At 34.6% G+C, this 17,944-nt stretch overlaps 1 long non-coding RNA gene across 2 annotated transcripts; it reads left to right on the top strand.

Annotated features, from left to right (window-relative positions):
* The first annotated feature begins 9,831 nt into the window (after positions 1-9,831).
* LOC129947647 (uncharacterized) lies at positions 9,832-17,369 on the top strand. Of its 2 annotated transcripts, none has more exons than XR_008781743.1 (3): positions 9,832-10,961; positions 16,890-17,127; positions 17,195-17,369. It is a non-coding gene; the product is annotated as an uncharacterized LOC129947647 (long non-coding RNA). The 2 variants fall into 2 exon arrangements; XR_008781742.1 differs by lacking the exon at positions 9,832-10,961 and adding an exon at positions 16,340-16,680.
* Positions 17,370-17,944: the final 575 nt, after the last annotated feature.

The following is a 17,944-nucleotide window of genomic DNA, read 5'->3' on the forward strand; positions in this document are numbered from 1 at the left end:
AGAAAGAATGATTCTAATAGAAGCAAGTACACATAATAAGGAATAAGGAATCCTAAGTAAATATATTTTCTCTGAAACAGAACTTGACAAAAACAATATAACAATAGAAAAACTTTCCCAATTTCAACTTGAACTTGCTCTATATAAAAACAGTATCGTATTCATAATTGGAATCTCAAACTTTACAAATGAAATATACACACATATTTATATCCAACCCATACCGAATGTAGAAAGTAGTCAACAATTAGATATTAGTAATGAAATGCATTTGACTATAGATCAAACAATTTATAATAATACAAAAATGAAAAAATATTTATCAGAAATAAACGATAACTGTTTACAGAATGTGTTTAAAAATTAAATGAATTGTAACTTAATAAAATATGTAAATGAAGAAATATTATAAAGTAGAAATAACAATCTTGTAGTAATTAATGTAAAATTAAAAGAAATAAAACAAAATTGTAATTATCAAAACATTACTGTTAAAGGAAATTACTTAATTAAGTTTGAAAATTGTAAAATTGAAATAAATAATAAAATGTATGAAAGAAAAAGTTATAAACATGAACCATTAATTTCAAATACCATTCAAGATATTAATTATACTAAATTTAAAGAACTAACTTTTCAAGAATTACAATACTTAAGTTTTACGATGATTTGTATTATCATAATTATCATAATCATATTAACACTTTATATCTATTTAAAAATAAAAACAAACAACAGAAACATAATAAAGAATATAAATCTTGCAACGGTTACTTTTAAACCATTAGAAGACTCTAAGAGGGGAGGTGTTATATCCGAGCCCACTTGTGTGATCGGTAATAAAATACCTACACAAAATCTTGACTTTAAATTCAACCAAAAATAAACAAAGATACAAAATTATGAATAAACACTTTTTGCCCTCTGTAAAAAGTGTATATGAATTACTGCGTTAGCAATTATTGTTATATCAGAGTCCGCTTGTGTGACCATAAAATCTTGACTTTAGATTCAACCAAATATAAAGAAAGATAAAGAAATTCTGAATAAACACTTTTTGCCCTCTGTAAAAAGTGTATCAACCATATGAAATGCTATAAACAATCAAATAATATAAACACCGAATGATGTATCGAGAATCTCTGATTCTTAGTTTAAACTGAAGAAAGATACGACGACGTATAGCAGAAGACTTCCCCCCACCAGTGGTAAGGGGTCAGAAGCTTTGAATAAAGATGATATTAAATTTAAATTAAAAAAACTGTCGTTTTATTCAATCTCTCTAAAGAGAGAAGAAGTTGATATTTTTTTTCGGAAAACGAGGATACTTTAATAAAAGTTATATATATAGATAAATATATACCCTTATATCTAATTCACTTTAAAAACAAAATGACTTAAAATTTTAAACGATGCGAAAATTAAAAAAAAAAAACAAATCGTAAAACATATTAAACAAAATGAACCACTACAAATTAATTTCATAAAATATTTAGAATTAAATAACAAAAATTAAAGTTCACTAATATAGATCTCGTTAAGCTATATATTAAAGATATTAAAGAAAGTCCATTGTTATCTGGTATAACCATAAATATTATTAATCTTATAGCATTGAAACTATTACAAATTTATATGTTAAATGAGCAAATAAAAAAAAAAAACAAGCATTTGAGATTGATAATGAAAAAAGAGGCTGGGATGCGACCCACACTGATAAGTTCCCATCCCATCCCGTCTGTCGATTTGTTTTGCTTAAAAGTTTGTAGGTTTTCGTGTCTTGTTAAAAAATTTGTCAGTTAAATTATTCTTTAAACTATAAAAACTACCAATATTATTATTCTACTCTGAACGTCGAACTTGTCGAGTTGTAGAAGCTGAGTAAGGTCAATGATTCTCGAGAATTTTCTCCAGATGAGTCCTGAAACTAAAGGACGTTCTTATCCCTCTACCTTCCCAAAATCATCATCCACTCCCACATAAACAAGGCATACCAGGCTACGTTTATGTCACCAAGTCCCATCCCACCTCCCACGTTTGTAATGGCGAAAAAGCTAGCAACGATCCTATCTCCTATATACTCCTTCTCACTCTAGGTAACCTAGCTGAATTGCTGTTACCGAATCCCAATCTTTTCCTTACACGTCAGAATGATGAATTAACGTCAACTGACTCCCCACCCTTTCTCTTCCTCCCCAACCATATCTCATCAATATTGGGCTGGATCTAAGGTGTTAAACGACCCGTGCCGATGATCAGCATGGCTGGGGGCCCAATTCAAAAATAGCCCAGTCTCTAACGGAGTATCCGGATACCTGGCGACCTCCGGATTAACTAGCCTTATCTGTACATGCGAATCTCTGTGCAGATGGACCTTTTTTTTTCTTCGCGTCTCATGGGACCAAAATGTACAAAACAAACAACAAAAACAAAAACAAAAACACATGTAAGACCGGTATCACTTCAGGACCGGGCGGCAGCTTGGTGTCAAAGCCTGCTGTCGTATCTCTTGCGGCCAACACAGAGAAGGGAGTAGTGGCTAACCATGGACCCTCCTCTGCTGTTGGTAGCAACGAGAATAAAAAGGTAGCGATACCTAATTTCAGTAGTGGCAGGGTTGTGAAAAATGGCCCTACCACTACTAGTGAGAATACTTCCAGAAATGGAAAACTCTCTAAAGGCCTTTATAGGCAAAGGCGGCAAGCGGCGAAAATCTTGAAGGCCTCTGGTGCATCATCGGGGCTGAAAAGACTCCGCAGCAAACCGCTAGCGTCGAATGGGCCAAAAGCATACTTGCTTCAAAAAGATCCAATAAGAACTCTACGTCCAAGAGAGAAAGGTCTCTTGAGGGGGCCGTGCCGACACCAAAACGGCCTCGGGTGCACAACACCAGCACCCCCTCAATGCCATCAAGAAACAAGCCAGTTTCAGTGACGTCGCGAAGGGCAAAGTCGTGGTTGCGGTCATTGACAGGAGCGATGATGATGGCACAATATCGGCTGATGGTTGGCAGTTGGTCAAGGTTGACCACTTCCTTCCATAAGCGATGGGGCTTGGCATCAAGGCCATGTCAAACTCATGGTTTGTGGCGACCAGAAATCTTGTGACCTTTACAAGCTTGCTGTCAGCCGGTTAGGTGAAGTTTGGCCAGGTGCGAAGCTCGAGGTTGTCGCTGTAGAAGACATTCCCAGCAGACCTAGAGCCCGTATCTGGATACCGATTGAACCTGCTGGTATCGAGGACATTCTCGAGATGGTCAAAGTGTGTAACCCGTCCCTTCCGACGCATAACTGGAAAATACCCAAGCTAGAGGAAGTGAAGGGTCTTTATAGGAGCGCCATTGTGGTACTCAATAAAGAATCCTTGGCTCCTCTAGCCCTAAACGAGGGCTCCATAAACTATGGTTTCGAAACCATTAAAATTCGAATATATAAAAAAGATGAGGTTAACGCGGAAAGCGGGCCTCCAAAAACTACCGAAGGTGAACTAGCGGTTGGTGAACCTGGGACGTCGTCTTCTCTCCTAACAGAGGGTGACGATGCACCCTTGTCCTCTCCAATCGCGACTGCACCCTCTACAAAAGTTGTGGACAGTCCATTCTTAATGGAGACTGAGGACGACCTTAACATGATCCTTCTGAGCGAGGACGAACTCTTGGGTTCATCCTCAGACTCAGAGGATCAGAACAAAACCGTGGTGGAGGTTGATCTGCCTAATTGTAGCCAAAATGCTGCAGTTAGTTACAGATTAATCTCCAACACTTCATAAAGGCCTAGGCATCACTTCTTCTCCGTCTGGCGAGTAACGGGGAAGATATTGTCCTGATCTGACAGATTAAGGTGAACCTAGATCTTGCATACCTACTAGTGAAACGTAGCATTAATGTATTTTTACTCCATCGTTTCAGTGACAGAGATACCACCGTAGCTACGCTGGAAACAACTAAAAGAAGTTTCTGGCTGGTATCGGCGTATCTTGGGCATGATTACCTTGGCCCTCTCCCTGGAAAAACCCTGGAGAAAGTCGTCGCTGAAGCGTAAAGGCAAACGATCCGCCTAATTATTGGGAGCGATGCTAACGCTCATCATACTGTATGGGGCAGTACGAATATCAACGACAGAGGTGAGTCTCTTTTTGATTATATTCTTGGTACTAACCTCTTAGTAAGTAAAGTTGGTAATGAACCAACCTTCATAACTAAAACTCGACAAGAAGTCTTAGACATAACTCTTGTCTCAGATAGTATACACCATATGATCTTGGACTGGAAAGTATCCAAAGAACACTCGTTCTCTGATCATAGATATATCCAGTTCAATATAAATGTGGATGATAACCCGAGTCCATTGACTTTTCGAAACTATCGGAAAACTGACTGGGCTTTATACAGGAACTCATTACAGAGTTTACTAGAACATGGACTATCTAGTCCTTCCTCTAACGCTAACGAACTTGACAACAAAGTCAATGACCTTACCTCAGCTATGAACACATCGCTAGAAATTGCTTGTCCACTTATACACATAAGAGGAAAAAGGAAACCACAATGGTGGGCCTCAGAGCTTGACTCGCTTAGGAAGGAATGCAGGAAACTTTTCAACCGGGCCAAAGCTGCAAGCCTCTCATTGGGACTCCTACAAAGAATCAATAAGAATCTACAAGAAGGCACTAAGGAAATCCAAGCGATCTTCTTGGCGATTCTTCTGTGGCATGATAGAAGAAACTTCTGAAGCCTCTAGGTTACGGAAAATTCTTTCAACTAATCTAGCTATGCCAAGCTGCTTGAAAAATACAGACGGCTCCTGGACAAATTCAAGTAATGAATCGCTGAACTTACTATTGGACACTCATTTTCCTGGTAGTTCTCTTACCGAAACTTGTAACAGTTTTATAGGTCCAAGTTCAAATTCAACATATCCACAAGATCTAATCACAAAGCTACAATGGGCTCTCAACAGCTTCAAACCATTTAAAGCTGCAGGACCAGATGGTATAATACCAGTCGAATTACAAAAGGCTTCTGATATAATTGCATCAATCCTTGAGGCAATTTTTACCAGCTGTCTTTACCTGGTCCATGTTCCCTCGGCATGGAGAGAAGTTAAAGTTGTTTTTATACCTAAGACAGGTAAATGCTCCCAAGTCAATCCTAAAGATCTACGACCTATAAGTCTATCATCATTCCTTCTTAAGACCCTGGAAAGATTGATTGATATCCATTTAAGGGCACGTATCGATACAAGACTTCTGTCTTCGTCTCAACATGCCTACTGTAAGGGTAAATCGGTGGAAACAGCGTTACACACTTTAGTACGCACCATCGAATATTCCCTCCATCACAAAGAGTTCACTTTGGTTGCTTTCCTTGACATCGAAGGTGCCTTTAACAACGTGGACACATCTGCAATCACATCTGCACTGACATCTCTAAATGTAGAGAGTTCGCTTCAGGAGTTAATTAATTTAATGCTTACTAGCAGAATAATTAACTCAAAAATTGGGCAACTCTTCTTGCAGACGATTCGTTAGTGGAGGGACACCGCAAGGTGGTGTTCTATCCCCTCTCCTCTGGAACCTAGTGGTGAATGAAATCTTAACTAGTCTGTATGCGGAAAGTTTCAGAGTGATAGCTTATGCGGACGACGTTGCTATAGCAGTTTCAGGAAAGCATCTTAATATCCTAAAAGAACTCTTACAAAATGCCTTAGACAGACTAATACTTTGGGCTGATCGGTGTGGACTGGGTGTTAACCCACACAAAACCGATCTGGTCTTATTTTCGAGGAGATACAAAATTCCATTTGTCAACCCTCCTTATATTAAAGGATTCCAATTAAAATTCTCAGACGAGCCTAAATACCTAGGTCTTGTCTTAGACAAAAAACTAAATTGGAAACGCAACGTACAGGAAAGAGTCAAAAAAGCTACTGTAGCTCTCTTTTCTTGCAAAAAAGCTATTGGTAATAAATGGGGTTTACAACCCAGAATCACGCATTGGCTATACACATCGGTAATCAGACTGATTTTAACGTACGGTGTGGCAGTATGGTGGACTGCTTTAGAGAAAGGTATAAACAGGGACAAGTAAAATAAAATCCAACGTTCAGCCTGCCTATGTATAAGCGGATCGCTTCGCACGACCCCGTCTGCAGCACTGGACACCTTGCTCTACCTTACACGTACACCTCTTGACATATTTAGCAAACAAATAGCTGCAAGCTATCCCCCAACTACAATTCGACAGGAATTTCCAGATTTCTATACCTACCAGATCTTTTTGGGAGGATAGGACATTCTTGGAGGATGGGTCAATCCATCTTTACACAGATGGCTCAAAAACCAAAGAAGGGGTTGGTGGTGGTGTGTACTCTGAACGACTGAAATAAAGTCTCTCATTCCGCCTTCCCAATCATTGTAGCGTGTTCCAGGCGGAACTTTTGGCGATTAAGGAAGTCTTGTCTTGGCTCAAAGAAAACGTGATATCAACATCTGATATCCGTATTTTCTCCGACAGCCAGGCCGCTATCAAATCTCTGGACTCAGTCTCTACAAACTCTATAACAGTCCATAACTGTCGAGCATCTTTAATGGAGATGTCGCAGCAGTTTTATATTCACCTATGCTGGGTGCCGGGCCATAGAGACATTCCAGGTAACTGTAAGGCAGATGAACTCGCCAGGAACGGTACAGTACAGCCCATCCTACCACGTTAGTCAAGTACTGGCATACCAATCGCTACTTGTAAACAGCAAGGTGCTTGCTCTCTCTAAGCAGATCGCATATAAGGTCGATAGTAGGTGTCATAACCGGACACTGTCTAATAGGAAAGCACGCCACGAGACTAGGCGTATTCTCAAATGACTTTTGCAGAAGCTGTATGGACGAGGAAGAGGAAGAAACGGTTCTTCATCTTCTCTGCACATGCCCTGCTCTAGCTCGAAAACGCAAGAATTACCTAAGAGAATTCTTCTTTAACGATCTAAACGATCTAAATCATATCAGTATAATCAGCCTCTCACGTTTCGTAAGGGACTCTAACTGGTTCCATTGAGCTTAGGAGGAAGCCTCAAGATTCATGTGGTATCACAATGGGCCATTAAACTGGCCTAAGTGTGTCCGTTTCCGTCTTGGACAGCCACTATAACCTAACCTAACCTTACCAATATTATTTTGCATATGATGAAATAGTTTGATTTCGAAATCTATTTTTGTGAAAGAGATTCTTAGTTGAAAATCAATTTTTAACAATTTTAATAGCATTTCTTAAAAGTTTCTATATATATATATGTATAAATCGATACAAATTGGATGAATGAAATTAAATAAATTGTTTACTTAATATCGAAAACCAAACATCATTTTTTACCAAATTTGCGTACTATTTTTTTTAGATTTTATTTTTGTTATGAAAAAAAACGAACGAAAATTCACTAAATTCAATTTTTACCAACTTTTATTAATTTTTTGTTTAGCCTTTTTTTTGTAAAAAGGAGATTTTTCTCAAAATTTTCCAAGATGTTTGATTTTGTTTTTATTTATAAAAAAAACCGTTAGATGGATTTTTTTTCAAAAATATACATGCTTAATATCACGTCACAATGTATAATATAAAATTTTATTCAAGTGTCTAGGTTCATTGGTTTGTGAGATATTTTGGCTCAACCAAAATTTTAACCCTTTTTTAAAGTATAGCGATAAACTCGAAACGATTGACCACTCATAGTAAAATAATCGACGCTTTATTTCCGATATACGGCTACAAATACTCGAAAAAGTCATCAAAAAAAAAATGAACCTCTATGTCATGTCAATTTAAAAGAATCTTCTTTAAGAACACCCTTTACTAGTTGGAAAGTGTAAAAAAAACGAAGTTAGCACTAATTTATTTAATATTTTAAATTTCTTTTGCACATAAGACTATTCGGAGACTTTTTTCACAAACATTCCTGGTCATCATTATTCATTGAACTATAATTAACATGACACTTCAATTATTAAATGATAATGGAATGCTTGTAAGTACATTTGATCTACTTCTTAATATTTGCACACCTTTCTACTATAAATATCTTCGGCGTTTACCTTCATATATGTACAAATGTTCCTTAACATAATTTAAAAAGAAAAAAACTATTAGTGCCACGGGCACTTCATAGCTCCGTCTTTGAGATTTCAATCAGAATCTACAAAAAATAAAACAAATACAATCCAATCAATCAAATGTCCATTTGATCCTTTTAACCGCCATAAATCTTTGCACTAAAATAGCACATGAGAAGCACCTTGGCCATTTAACGCAATCACAAAGACCCATCAATAGCCCCCACAATTGAAGAAGAACAAAAAGATACAAAAAAGAAGCATTCCCACAGACGCACTTACAAATAATTGGCGGCTATTTAACACGTATCCGGATTTGTATACCTCGCTTTACAGGTGAAACATAGAATTTATAAAAATAAGGCAAATTCAAGAAGACATCAATTTTATGGACGGCTCCGCTGAGGACAAATGAGATTATACCTCAGACGACATACCTTGGTTTGGTTCTAAAAAGAGATGATGGAGCTACATATACACATCCTTAGTCTGTACGTGAAGTGAAGCACATCTCAATATCTAGGCAGTGGTAATAACATAATCATATAGATATTAATGTTAGCGTTGTAAAGTAAAAGACACAAAGGAATTCATAGTTGGCAGCAGATGGAAGTTATTCTAACCACCATAAGATAAGCAACGTCTATGCATGGCACTCAACTCTCCGTCAGTGTTGTTTGGTCATTTTAAATTGATTACACATACACACACTATAACATAATTGCTACTGATGCGAGGAATGGAATTGCATTCCAGATTCTAATTGTAGCCAACTTTAATGCGCATAATCGCAATGCTGAACTAAGTTTATTTTTTAGCTGTTTTTGCACTGGGCTAATCCTTATATATAGTTTAATACCAATAAAGCTCAGACTCATTTTCAGGCGCAGAATAACAACTTTGTCACTAAATCCACAAAGGAGGGAATCTTTAAATACGCTTCACTTTTGAATGATCTTGGAAAACTGCAATGCAGGTGAAATTAGTCATTCTTGTCGCTCTAAAATTAAAAAAAAAGTAATTTATTTTACAGCGACTGAAATCAAATAATGCTACACATATGTGTAATGATTAATAGATTCAGATTTTTGCATTCGTATCTTAATTTGCGCAATTAAAGATGCAGTTGGTTGGCCATGAATTAAAAGTTGTAACTTTCCCAATACATTTTTTTCTCAGGTGCTGTCAGGATTATAGTTTCCTACCCACAAAAATAAGGATTATTAAAATAAATTTTGTATTAATATTCTATTGTGCTTCGTAATTAATTTTTGATTCAGTGTGTATTCAAACATTTAAAGACATTATAAGAATGTTGTATATATCTTAATAGCGCGGAGGGAGTGAATAATTACGAATAGATAATTCTTTGACATTTAATGTAATTGACTTGATAAAAATCCATTGAGTGTATGACGCTACCTACAAGTTATTACCAAAACTTATTATTAGTTGAAATGATTGTCAAACTTTGAAAGTATTCGAAAGTAGAAACTCAACCTAACATAGTACCGCTAGCAAGGATCATCAAAGATTGAAATATAAGATTTCACACTTCAAAATGGTCGGTAAATTGAATTCACTTCATTTTCAGTTTGTAAATCTAAATATTGAGTTGGGTAAGGGTAAGATTTGTTTCCTCAGCTGTTTAAATAACTGAGTAAATGGATTTAGAATATATCTACTCCATTTTCTCTTGTTTTGCCAATTATGAAACATTTTGACATTCAGTTACGTCTCAGCCTCCACCTATAACGGTAAACCCACTATCCCTCACACGCCCCTTTGCCTAACGGCACTTTAACATAAGCCATAACGGGTTCCCACAATTTTTTGCTTACATAGCATTCTTGATCCACAAACGGATACACCCCCTTTTCCCGTTCCTCCAACAAATGCAAAAGAACAATATTCATATTTCATTTTATTCAAAGTGAAATATGAATATTTTATAAACAAGTGCATTCTTCTCCCACGGGAGACACTTTGCATTTCGATAAGCACTATGTGGAATAGTTCACAAGATAGCATTAATTATTTTATAAGTTTAGTCTTAATACAACAAGCTCTAAAAGAGGTGCAGCCTTGCTATGGACAGCGGCCTCTTCGTGAGCAATTAATAATAATAAATAATAATTGTAAAATCATTAATTAATAAAAATAATAAATAAATAAAGAAAAAAAAGAAAAGAAAATATAAACAAATAAAAAGAACTTTATGTTTTTCTTAAACAAACGTTAAGACTCAAAATATAACTGGCGCAGTCGGTCTGTTCGATTAAGAACAAAACGTGAACAACGCGATCGATAAAGTAATATAAAGTAATCTGTTCGATTAAGAACAAAACGCGAACAACGCGATCGATAAAGTAATATAAAGTAACAATTTCGATCAAGAACAAATAACGTTATATTAAAGTACAATTAAGTACAAACTCGATAGAAAGTGCAAAAAAAACAAAATTAAAATTAATTACCTATAAAAAAAAACAAGAACAAACAACGTTATATTAAAGTACGATTAAGTACAAATTCGACAGAAAGTGCAATCCCACGACAAAAAATAAAAATTAATTATAAAAAAAAAAAAAAAAACACGAACGACGCGATCGATAAAGTAATATATAATAAGTTCGAACAAGAACAACCAACGTTATATTAAAGTGCGAAAGTACAATCCCACAACACAAAAATAAAAATTAATTATAAAAAAAATTTGTATGGACATAGAAGAGCTAGCAAAATTATTCAGTGATATAAAACTAAATAACAACATGACCGAATCAACATCAGCAGCAGAAGCAGCAGCGGCAGCATTAGCAGCAGCACGAGCAAGACTTACCAATACAGCAACAGGAATGGTAACATCTTTATCAATAAATATAGATCCTTTAAAATATTTAAATAATATAAATAAATACGATGGGAGTAGGGAAAATTTATATAACTTTTTAGACTCTGTTGATAGAATATACCCAATTTTGCACAAATATGATAATACTAGCCAAGTAATATTTTTTGAAATTATAAAGGGCAAGTTAATAGGCAAAGCTCGTGAAGCCCTAGAAATAAATAATTTTATTCAAAAATGGGAAGACTTGAAACAAGTATTCCTACAATATTTTAGTGATAGGAAATCAATTGAACAACTCTTCGATGATCTTAGATCTGATCAGTTTAAAACTAATAGCCATGACTTTTATAATGAAATAAAAATGATCTTACGTCGTCTTAATAATAAAGTAAGAATAACCTACCCAAACAATTTTTCATCAGAAGTCGAACAAAACTGTAATGCAGCACTACGATTATTCATTAACAAATTGCCAGAGCCTATGAGGGGTTTATTGCATTGCAGACATCCAAACAATCTTGAAAACGCGATGCAAATATTATTTGAAACAGGATATGCATATACTAGAAACAATTTTACAGACCAATATAGAACTAATAACACAGGACAAAACAAAAATAACTCAGGCCAACTTAGAACTAATAACACAAGACAATACCAAAATAACTCAGGCCAATTTAGAACTAATAACACAGGACAATATAGGGACAACTCAAACCCATTTAGAACTAATAACACATGACAATATAGGGACAATTCTAACCAATCTAGAACTAATAACACAGAACAACATAAGAACAACTCAGGACAATTTAGGACTGATAATACAAGACAATATGGAGCTAATAACTCTAGTCAATATAGGACTAATAATTCAGGACGCTACAATACTAATAATTCAGCTCAGCATAAGACTCAGAGCTCAGAACCAATGGACACACTGTCCGCGTCATACCAGAGACAAATTAATAACATTCAGACCCAGGATTTTCAGGAAGAAAGCCTACCGGCCGACTTCCCTATATAGTAGTCAAAACAAAAAACGATAAATACATATTAAGAATACTCATCGACACGGGGTCGGAGACGAGTATTCTTAATCCGGGTTTATGCCACCCAAAATGGCAAATGAAACTAGACAAACCATTTAAAATAAAAACTGCAAGCTCAGACATTAACGTGAGCACCAAAGTAAAAATACCATTATTTAAAGAGTTTGGCATATTAAATAAAACAGCCGAATTCCTGGAACACAAGTTCCATGATACCTACGATGGTTTGATTGGAAATAATATCTCACTTCCACTCAGGGCTATTGTTGACTTTAATAAAAAGGTCTTAGTAGTACACGATAAGAAAATTCCAATATTCTTCAACGAAAATGAAGAAAACAAAAAAAATGAATTCTGCGAAAAAGTAGATTCAAAAACTAAAGTAAACTCAGATAACCAGAAAGAAAATTATGAGAATCTAATACCGGAAGTACTTATACACGAAATATACTATACACAAACAAACATAAATCCTATTATGGACCAAATAAGGGTTAATCATCTCAACGAAGAAGAGAAAAAAGGTGTCTTAAACCTCGTTTCTCGTAACGCTTCGATATTCTACCAAGAAGGTAACAACTTATCATTCACAAATGCGATCAAGCATCAAATAAAAACGGTGAATGAGATACCTATTTATTCCAAGACATACAGATATCCGGAAGTACACAGAGTTGAAGTAAAGAAACAAATATCAGAAATGCTAAGACAAGGCATTATACGTCGAAGTAACTCGCCATATTCAGCTCCAATTTGGGTAGTTCCCAAAAAGTTAGACGCATCAAAGGAAAAGAAATGGAGGATAGTGGTAGACTATCGAAAACTCAACGACGTAACAATAGATGACAAATTCCCTATGCGCAACATGGACGAAATATTTGACAAACTAGGCAGAGCGCAATTTTTCACAACGTTGGATCTCGCGAAAGGGTTCCACCAAATTGAGATTGCAAAAGAGGACATACCAAAAACTGCATTCTCCACAGATGACGAACACTATGAATTTATCCGTATGCCTTTTGGTCTTAAAAACGCACCGGCCACATTTCAAAGGCTAATGAATTCAATACTTGCAGATTACATAGGCAAATATTGCTGGGTATACCTAGACGATATAATAATTTATTCAACTAGCCTTAGTGAACACCTTGTAGCATTAAACAAAATATTCCAGAGATTAAAAGAAGTAAATTTAAAAGTACAACTCGACAAATGCGAGTTTCTAAAAAAAGAAACAGAATTTTTGGGTCACATCGTAACAACAGAAGGTATAAAACCCAACCCAAACAAAGTAGCCGCGATACAAGAATATAAACTACCAAAAACTTCTAAACAAATAAAATCTTTCCTGGGAATCACAGGCTATTATCGAATGTTTATTAGGGATTATTCAAAAATTGCAAAACCAATGACTAACTTTCTAAAGAAGAACACAAAAATTGATATTACGAATCAAGAATACATTGACAGCTTCGAAAATCTCAAAAAATTGATAATTTCAGACCCAATCCTCCAATACCCAGATTTCAATAAAAAATTTGTTCTAACAACAGACGCCTCAAATTTCGCTTTGGGCGCCGTCTTATCACAAAATAACCACCCTTTGTGTTACGCGAGCAGGACGCTAAACGATCACGAAATTAAATATTCCACAATAGAAAAAGAACTGCTTGCGATAGTATGGGCCACGCAATACTTTAGACCCTACCTCTACGGTAGGAAATTCACAGTTCAAACAGATCACCGTCCACTTGTTTGGTTAAGTTCTCTTAAAGAACCCAATATAAAACTTCAAAGGTGGAAAATTAAGCTCGAGGAGTATAATTTTGAGATAGAGTACGTTAAAGGTAAGGATAACCAAGTTGCGGTTCTTATCAAGAATGGAAAATTTCTACAACGAAAATGTAGAAAACCCCATTCCCCACACAGATGAAAATTTAAACGAGGATGTAGAGTCTATGATTGCAACTATCCACAGTGCAAATGAGGATAGCAGCAATCATATCTCCATTGTAGAATCACCAGTAAATATTTATAAAACGCAAATTATCTTAAACGAAACAGAAAACATGAACAACCATAAAATAAACTATCCCTTCAAGAAAAAAAGGATAGTTATAGAAATGAAAAAGTTCAACGAAAAACTCATGATAGACATTATGAAAAGATTCACTCCTCCCAAAGGAATAGTCGGAATTTTCTCAAGACATGATCATCTTTTCGCCAAGTTTCAAGATATTTACGTTAAATATTTTAGCAAGAATAAACTGCTAAGAGTAATTAAGTGTAGTAAATTTTTAGGTGATTTAGAGGACGAAGAAAAAGTCCTTAACGTTATAAACAGTACACATAAGGCCTTTAACCATCGCGGAGTAAACGAAACTTACTCGGCAATTAAAAACGTATATTAAAGCCCAGGTCTTAAAACATCAATACAAAAATTCATAAATAACTGCGAGATTTGCAATAAAAGCAAATACGAAAGATCGCCATATAAAATTCCTTTAAAGATCACAGAAACTGAAAGACCAAACCAAATCATCCACATAGACATTTGGTACGCGAACATAAACCTTATGTATGTCACGATGATAGATAAGTTCACAAAACATGTTACTGTTTACGAAATAAAACACAGACCATGGTTGGCATTACTTAATACTTTGAAAAAAAGATTTTCAAATTTTGGAACTCCAAACAAAATTGTGACCGACGGAGAAACAGGTTTCTCCTCATTAGTTATTAAGGAATATCTTAAGGAAAAGAATGTCCACTTACACATCACCACCCCGTATAGGAAATCAGGTAACTCCGATATAGATAGGTTCCATTTAACTTTGAATGAACATATTCGAACGTTCTCTGCTGATGAGAATAATAAAGATACGTTACGTAACAAAGTTTTAAATGCAGTCGCAATCTATAACAACACCATTCACTCAACTACTAAAAAGAAGCCCTTAGATTTTCTAAACGGAAACATTTCTAATATAGAATACCCCAAAATTATAGAATTAGTGAATAAAAATAAAGAAAAGTATATTAATAAAATAAACAATAATAGGGAAGATATATAGACCTTACACTAAACAAACACACTTACTTAAGAAACAGAGTTAGCAATAAACTAAAACCAGTCCATTCAAAATTAAACCCAATTATATTAGATAAAGATTATTTACAAAACGAAAAAGGAAGTAAATTTTATAAGTCTCAAGTTAAAAGAAAATACAAATATGAACAATGACGAACTACGATTTTACAGGTACTATTTTGCATACTGACAATGCTTTCGACAATGACAAATAGACAGAAACTTGACATACGGAACCTAAATTCAGGAAACGGCTTTGTTATAATTAGAGACCAACAAATTCCAGTCATAACAAAATATACAAAAATACTACATAACGTAAACCTTAGCTCATGGATAGAAAATATAGAAATAATAGAACACAATATAAATAAATTAAACCACAAAAATGATTACCCGACACTTACTTACAGCCTTATACAATTACAACAAGACATAGAAGGACTACTAGATAATCACGACAGAAAAAAAAGAGGACTCGTAAATATAGTAGGGAAAGGACTCAAAATTCTTGCAGGTACAATGGACTACGACGACGAACTAGAAATCAAACAAACTAAAAATCTTATTGAAGGATTAAATGAACAAATCAAAATCAACCATAACTTCAATGAGGCTATCAACAACATTACAAAACATATTAATGAACAGCAGTTAGAAATTAAAAGCCAATTAACTAGTTTAGGCAACACAATTAACAAAGAATTTGCAGAAATAGCGAATATGCAACATGCCTTCCAAATTCAATATGATATCCAATTATTGAAAGACCAAGTCAAAAAAGTTAAGGAAAACATTCTCATGAGTTAACTAGGAGTTTTAGGGCACGATATTTTATCATTAAAAGAAATAGAAAAATTCAATATCACACTAAATAAACTGGCTAACATAAAAAGTTCTGTAATTATTCACGAAAATCAAATAATATTTATACTACTAATTCCAATGTATTCTGACAAAAATTTTTGTAAAATTTTAATCGAACCAATCCCAAATAATAACAATTTAGAATTAGCAACATCATATAAAAAAATAATAACTGATGGTAATATTAATTATGAAAATATGGAAGGAACTATTAAATTTAAAGAATTAAAAGAAATAACTGATTCTTGTATTAAAAATATTTTGAAAGAAAAACCAGAATGTAAAGTTATCACAATGCATTAATATGCGCCCAGCTAATGCATTGCCAAGCGCATGCACATAATTTGCTGACCTGTAGGAAAGCATGTTTAAACTTGCTGCCCATTCCCAACATCGCCGAATATCAAATATCAGTGCATTGAGGTAAATGCACCGGAACATTGAAGGTCGCTGACACAGCATATCATCGTGGGATAGCTTCTAAGTTAGGGAATTAGTTTTAAGTAGTCAGTCTAATTGTGACCGCGAAGAGGATAGGTTCTAAAAATATATTATCATTTTATATATCTAATCTAAGCAAGTCTTCTTTTGGGTTTTGATTTTGGTGGCAGTTAGTAATGCCAATTTGTTTGACCTTTGCCGATTTCGCGTCGGAACTTAGTTCGTATTTGATCTAATTTGGCACGCACCAGAGAAGAAGAAGTTTGTGAAAGGTTCTTACAGGTTTTTATGTTTCAGGACTAGTTCCTCACTGATATACTGTTTTATTTCGCTATTGAACAATTTGCTGTTTAATTTCGGTGGCTAAACTCTTTCTTTTAATTTGTGGGTGAAAAATCAAGCTCAAAATCAAAAACTCTATAAAGCACGTCCTTACTTGTGGCCGATTGATTTGAAAAAGGCAGAATATTTTTATTTTCAGCTCAATATCGATCGTATGCGGAAATTATTCATTCGAGTTCGAAAAAAAATGGAAACTGCGTTCAACACGTAATACTAATTTACGAATTCCGTGTGCGTTCTTTTGTTTTTCTGTATAGATGGGCAATGCGAATTTATATATTGCGATTTTACTAAAGTGGTTTGGGAAAGAAAAAATCATGACAGCGATTAAAACTACTTTCGATGAAACAGGCGAAGAAGACAACGTTGATTAAGATGTAAATAGCTTATTTAGTTTAGTTTTTTTTTTCTATTCTTTCAGTTAGGAATATTGTTTTTTTTCAGTTTTTTGTTACTAAGAAGCCATTTTTCACCAAAAATCAAGTGATTTTTAAACCTAAAAATTGGTTTTGAATGAATTAACTAAAAAAGTATCGTTAACGCCAAAAACTAAAAAAAAAAACCGCATTACCAAACCAAATTACGAGACAAAATACTACAATATACGAAAGGTAGTAAATATTTCTGATAATTTGTAAGCGAATTTCTTATAATCGATTCATACTTCTTGTTAATTTTTCAGATCGTAAAAAATAACACCAAATCACGAGACAAATAATAACTTTCTGCTTGAAGGTTTAACGGGAACTAAACTTTATTTCTTAAGGGGGTATTCTGGTCTAGAAATAAAAAAAAATCGATTTTTTTTTCTTTTCATATTTTCATAGTTTAACTATTTAAAAATATGTCTACGAGAGGATTTTCCCAAATCCAAATTATTTTCGGAGAAATAAGTATTTTGCTGAGCAGCCATCCAAATCGGTTGGGCTGCAACTAATAGAACAAAAGACATAATGGGGTACTTTAAACGCGTTTTTCTCAGAACTGTCTTTTTGAATCTGATACCCACGATTTCTCAGGTTCTGCCGAACCGATTTACTTGACATTTTAAGAGAGTCTTCTTTAGGGACTTGTCTACGTCCGAAACTACGGCCATCCCCCAATTTTCATTTTTACTATTTTTAACAAATCGAAGAATGTTCAAAAAAATTGTAATTTTTTTTTATTTTTCTTTAGACAGTCGCCATTTTGTAA

This window comes from Eupeodes corollae, chromosome 2, assembly GCF_945859685.1.
Source record: "Eupeodes corollae chromosome 2, idEupCoro1.1, whole genome shotgun sequence".
Lineage (NCBI taxonomy): Eukaryota > Metazoa > Arthropoda > Insecta > Diptera > Syrphidae > Eupeodes > Eupeodes corollae.